General features: G+C 39.2%; 1 protein-coding gene across 2 annotated transcripts in view; it reads right to left on the bottom strand.

Annotated features, from left to right (window-relative positions):
- Nucleotides 1–6,536, bottom strand: part of DGKG (diacylglycerol kinase gamma) — a 241,428-nt gene that overhangs the window by 84,596 nt on the left and 150,296 nt on the right. The window lies entirely within an intron of this gene.

The raw sequence follows: 6,536 nt of genomic DNA on the forward strand, positions 1-6,536 counted from the left end.
GATGTCTCCAGGTTAGCACAACTCCCTTTGACTAGTTGACCTTTTAAGTCATGACATTATTAGAAAGGCAAGTCAACAATGCAGAAGATGAAGAATGTTCCTCAGTAAAGATCTGCTTTCTATCCAATTTTATTTTCTTTCAGACCAATTTTAAACATCTTAAATAAGAGAGTACCAGAGAGAGAAAGTCTCACTCTGTCTGAGAAGACTGTACTATATGTTGCCAGTCAATTCCTTCCTTTCTGTTTTGCCCTTTGGAAAATCTTACCCATATGCTCTCTCAGCTTTGTTTTCACCCTGACATTTGGGACTTCTGAAGTCACATGACTCCTATGCCAGGAACTGTCACCTACCTAGGATGGTGATGTTCCTCAACAAGTCTCTGCTGTCTGGAGGTGATGCTTATCTTCCTTAATGATCATGACTCTTCCTCTTTACCTTCTCATCATTATTCAGTCACATGTCCCATCTTTGGGCGTGACCTTATTGCTACTCCCTGCCAGTTCCTTGCAAGAGCTGCATGACACCACCTCTGCCAGACTCCTTATTACTAGCTTACATCTACTGTCCCTTTATGGGATGTGATTTTAGAGTTTCTTGGTAACATTCTACTTTATTTCCCCCTAGTCTCCTTTGAAAGCTTTCCTGTTTGGTCTTTACATTTCTATCCAAAAATCTTCCTCTTGGTTTATCATTCTTGAGACTGTCATTCCATCACTGAGATCTCTGGTTCAGAATTCTCAGATTGGCAACACACTCTATGTTTTCCATACATGCTTGTTCCTTCTAAAATTAGGACTCCTGACTGAGGATGAGATGAAAACTTTATTCTTTAGTTTCCTACCAAAAGCACCAGAGACCCTAATCAATGTCACTGAGATAATACTGACTGAGACTTTTCTGGATGTGTGACTTACCCTCATCCTAAAAGTTGAAAGGGAGAAAGTCTATAGTTATAGGAGTTTAGTTGAGGGTAAGAGGATCAGGGGATCTCTCAAATAGAATTTAACCAATGTAAATTTATCAAAATACTTTTCTTTGGGGCAGAGGAAGTTTTTGTAGTCAAATCAATTGGGGAAACCAAAGATTTTATTCTGCTTTGCATGGTTTCAAGTATATTTCTGGTGCTCCTTTTCTTCTGCTATCTTGTCATGATTTTCCCTTTTACAACCTGTAGCAAGCACTTTAACCTATGCTGATTGAATACTGTATTTGAGGAAATCTACTCCAGTAACTACAAAGATGCAACATAGATTTGCATCAGACCTTATGATGGTCCTGTTTGCTGTTTTCTGCTTTCCCTTTTCATGTCTAACTTTATTATTATTATTTTTTATTGTTTTATTTATTTTTTTGGTGTTTGGGTCACACCTGGCAGTGCTCAGGAGTTACTCCTGGCTCTACGCTCAGAAATCACTCCTGGCAGACTCGGGGGACCATATGGATGCTGGGATTTGAACCACCATCCTTCTGCATGCAGGGAAAATGCCCTACCTCCATGCTACTCTCCAGCCCCTCTAAATTTATTTTTACGGGTACATGCATCTCCTTTTCTATCCTAATGGAGATCAGACATTTCCTCTTTATTTCTACATTACATCTGTTTGTTAACCAGTCACTAACTTTGCTTCATGTTCTCTTTGATATTCTTTTTTTTTTTTTGAGGGGGAGATGGGGTCACACCCAGCTGTGCTCAGGGGTTCCTCCTGGCTCTGCACTCAGAAATCACCCCTGGCAGGCTCGGAGGACCATATGTGATGCCAGGATTTGAATGACTGTCCATCCTGGATTGGCTGCTTGCAAGGCAAATGCCCTACAGCTGTGCTATCTCTCCGACCTCTCTCTCTTTGATATTCTGAGTATGCTTCTCCTTCTTTCTGAATCATGTCCTTTTAGGATATCTAAGGAAGTCTTCATCAACACAATACATTGATATCTGAAGTTTTCCTTAAGCCCCTCTCAAAGTCTCCTTTGAGAGAGACCAGTTGGCAGGTGCAGCAGTAAAGTTAATAAGCAAGACAAGGGGTAGGAGAGATAGCATGGGGGTAAGGTGTTTGTTTGCCTTGCATGCTGGGTTTGAATCCCAGCATCCTATATAGTTCCCCAAGCCTTCCAGGAGCAATTTCTGAGCATAGAGCTAGGAGTAACCCCTGAGCACTGCCTGGTGTGACCCCAACACGCCCCCCCCAAAAAAAAGGCAAGACAAGGAAATGATTGGTGCCCACAACTCTAAGTTTTTAATTAATGAGAATCTATGTGACAATGTATTATTACAAAAATCCTACAAGGTTTGGAAATGTATTTATTTGATGCATAAAGTGGCTTTTAAAATTGGAAGGTTTTATACATATGCCTTTCTTGAGAAATCAGATCTGTTAATACTAGGTTGCTTTCCAACCTACCAACAGTTGGCTGACTGTCCCCTTTATAAAGAGTATGTTTCCCACTATGCTAGAGTCCCCACCACTCCCTAATGTCTCACTTCCACCTAATTCTTTCAAGTAAGTGAACTGCTTGCCCTCTCCTAACTTTGAATATATGGCCCCTCTCATAGAACTCTATTGTTTCCTTTTGAGAATGTTCTAGAAGATCCTTTATACATAGTCTATCCTTCCATTTTTTCCCTTATCTCATCTTCCTCATCTGAGCTGCTGGTTTCTTTGATTATTAGTTCTGATATGTCTTATTTCAGGATCTGGCCATCTGTAGTCAAGTAAGCTATTAGCATCTGCAAAGATCATGTTCACAAAAACAAGAAATCATCCCGAGACCATCTCATCTCTTCTGGGAAAAATATTTTCAGTTGTTCTATATTTATATATCATGGCATAGCTTCTAAGGGTTATCAACTCCAACAATCACAGAACAGTGTGTAATAAATTTGTTTTTTTAATCACTGAAAAAGTAACTAAATCTCATATTTACCTTCCACCTGAATTTTTTTATCTAGCATAAACATAGAAGATTATTATGAGTACTAACATTTATATTATTAACTCATTTTCTTTTTAGTTTTTGGGCCATACCTGGCTGTGTTCAGGAAACACCTCTGACTCTATGTTTAGGGATCCCTCCTGGCAATATTGGGATGCCATATATGGTACCAGGGATCAAACCGAGGTTGTTGTATACAATATAAGCACCTCACCCACTGGATTTTCTGTTTTTGTACTATCAAGTCTTAATAATTGAGGGGAAAAAATGATCAAATATCTTCTCTAACTCTTTTCCCTTGACTTGCTATTGATCATTTAAATTTTTTCTTTAGTTCAATTATCACCAGTTAGGCAAGAAAAAATTTCATGCATAAATCACGAGGCAAACCATCAGCCTAACCCAGAGGATATTGTGTTATTGTTCTTTTGTTTGCTTTTAGGCTACTGCTGGCTGGGCTTGGTCTCACTTCTGGCTCTGTAATTTGGGGAACTTTTGGTTTGGGGGACCATATAAGGTTTGGGGATCAAACCTGGGTCAGCCTCATGCAAAGCTTTACCACCTGTACTACCTCTCTAGCTTCTATGCTGTTGTTTTTATCATTATCTATCCCTGCACACCTCTCCTAAAATACAAATTGTAAGCAGCCAGCCTCTCCCTGACCAAATTCAGGGACAAGATGACATAAGAGGAAACACAAAACTTAATTTATTACAATGCTGTGTTGATGGGCCAGTTAAAGTTTTACTAAGATTACAAAGTTGTGATTTTAATTTATCCATGAGATCCTATTACCTCTTGACCTATGGTAACCCAAAGTCAGAGACTGTAGATACACAGGCAGCTCAGTGAGTTCAAAGCTAGGTAGAACCCTTGTCTTGATTGGCATTTTGGAAAGCTCTCCAAAAAGCTCCACTTTCAAGATTAAAGGGACTCTTCATGCAACAGAATAGAAAACATCTTGTTTCTGAATGGGGAGGAATTTCAATCTAAGTGGAGGTTCAATAAACATGAATATTCAGCAATTAATATAAACCCCTGATGCTTTAGCAATTTGGGGGTATAAGGACATCCTTGGAATGAGGAGAGCTGCTCTTTCATTTAAGAGCATTAGAAGATTGGGAAAAACGCTTTCTTAGTAAAAGCAGAATGATAAGCCCTCTCTAATGAAACACTCCAACAATCTTCAAAGTAGGGATTCGATGACTCTTCAGGTGGGTCTTTATAGAAGTGATGCTTATGTTGGGAAGGACATTGAGGCCTAAGGTCCTGCCCAATGCTAAGATTCTGGAAGTCATTAATTCAGACAAGAATCACAGTATGTTCCTGAATTGAGAGATTCTACAATTTGTTCACTTATATAAAGCTTCACATTCTTACAAAATCCTGTCCTAATCAACACATGCTGGTCACATTTAAAATCCATGTATTTATCTACTTTAATTCACAAAAGCATCCTGTGAGCTCATAATTTATTTATACAACAGAAAATCAAGAAGGAAGAAGTGAATAGTTTTTATAAGGGAATAGATGAGGTAAAAAGAGGAAGACGGAAACTTTGCTGCTCTGATTTTTGAACTCAGTAGAACCCCAGAAACTAATATCTATATTTCACAGAAGGATATCACAGCCTGACATGGAATCAAGCTATTCTCCCTAAGCTTCATGAGCGATAATTTACTTTACTCAGGAGAATTACTGATTTTCCTGATAAAGACAGCAAAAAGACTGTTTTCAAAATCCCTACGGTCAAAGAATAAATACACAAAAATTTTGCTTAGTAAAGGGTGATTTAAATAAAAATGAAAATTATCACCTGAATATTTTTTAGACTATCTTTTACTTTTTGATCCCTTTGTAATCAAATCTATGCAATATGAACAATATGAAAAATATATTGGGGGCGTTTTTATGGGATGCACCCTGGGAACATTGGTGGAGGGAAATTGACACTGATGGTGAGATTGGTCCTGAAACATTTTGTGTTTAAAACCCAATTATGAGTAACTTTGTAGATTGCAATGGTTTAAATAAAAAAATTAACAAAATAACTGTGTGTGTGCAATGCCTGGACATCTCAACAATAAAAGGAAAGAAGAGTGTTTTATTATTATTATTATTATTATTTTAAAAAACAGAAGCTGTGGCTGGACCTATAATATACTGGGTAGGGCATCTAGCTGATCTGGATTCAATTCCTAGCACTACATATGTTCCACCAAGCCACGTCAGAAGTGATCCCTGAGTACAGAGACAGGAATAGGACCTGAGTTCTGCTGAATGGCCTAAAAACCAAAAATGAAACTAAAATAAACAAAAACCAGAAGCATTTGCTAATGGACTACCTCACCACCCTGAGTTGAGATGTAGAATAGAGGTGTGGTCAATATTTCCTGTGGGTAATCCTTCACACTCCTGCGGCCCAATTCCAACACAGTTTCTATATCTTTGAAAGGAGAAGGGTTTGATTGATTTTCTCAATGGTTACCCACTCACTCACAATGCCGAATAACTAACTTCTGTTCAGACTGGTGTTGCTTCCCACCTCACCCCACAACTTGCTTACTTGCCTTCCTCTTATGTCTCATGATGATGAGCAAGGCTACCTCAAAATGGACAGAAAACTGTGCCACACCCTGAAAATGACTGAGAGAAGAGAAAGAGGAAAAATAAAACTATGTGTCCACATCTTATAGGTGGATTCTAAGAGAACGTGGATGCCAGAGTTGGTGTGGCTTGTTCAGAATATTCTAGACTGCATTTTGAGACAAGTCCTAAATTCCAGAAGGAGATGTCCTGCTAGACTAGGGAATAAAATACCTACGTGGGAAAGGCAAAAGAAATGAAGCAAACCAATGATTGGCCCTTTGAAGGAGAGAATTTTAGAAAGGGCCTGAGTGCAAGGCAGGTGAGTTTTAATTTTAGAATATGAATGGGTACCCTTATGGAAGAGTACTCTTAGGTAGCAGCACCATTAAAATGCAAGGCACACCTGAGAATGAAGAGCATTACAGATTTCTAAACTTATTTGACCCACACCTCTCTTTTCATAAATAAAGCCCCTTGGCATTCCCTTCCCAGGAAATATTTATTTTTTAAGCGCATTTATGGATGGGAAGCATTCGCCAGTTGCCCCAGGCCACTAATTGTTCCTTCCTGGATCATTCTAGCGCCCCCTTGTGGAAAGTGTCAGTTACTTTGGAAAACAGTAGGCCAGGGGGATGCTTTGGCAATGCAGAGGAAGGGATGTCTTGGGAATCAATTGGGATCCACGGAGCAAAAGATAGAGGAGGTCACACGAGGGACATGTCAGTCAATTGTGTGGCGAGAAGCAGAGGGTTTTTGAGGGCTTAACAGGGGCAATGAGCTCATCCCTGGGTTCAGAAAAGTAGTGTTTTTCTTCTGTTTTCAGACCTTTCCAAGACATTCTGTGTCTCAATAATTCATTTTAGACTTTCACACAATTCCAGGCCAAAGATTCTTCCACTTCAAAAGGCATTTCTTGCTCATTTTTCCCTGAGTTGAGATGAAGAATAGAGGTGTGGTCAATATTTCCTGTGGGTAATCCTCCACAATCCTGAGGCCCAATCCCAGCACATTCT

This window comes from Suncus etruscus, chromosome 6 (genome assembly GCF_024139225.1).
Source record: "Suncus etruscus isolate mSunEtr1 chromosome 6, mSunEtr1.pri.cur, whole genome shotgun sequence".
NCBI lineage: Eukaryota > Metazoa > Chordata > Mammalia > Eulipotyphla > Soricidae > Suncus > Suncus etruscus.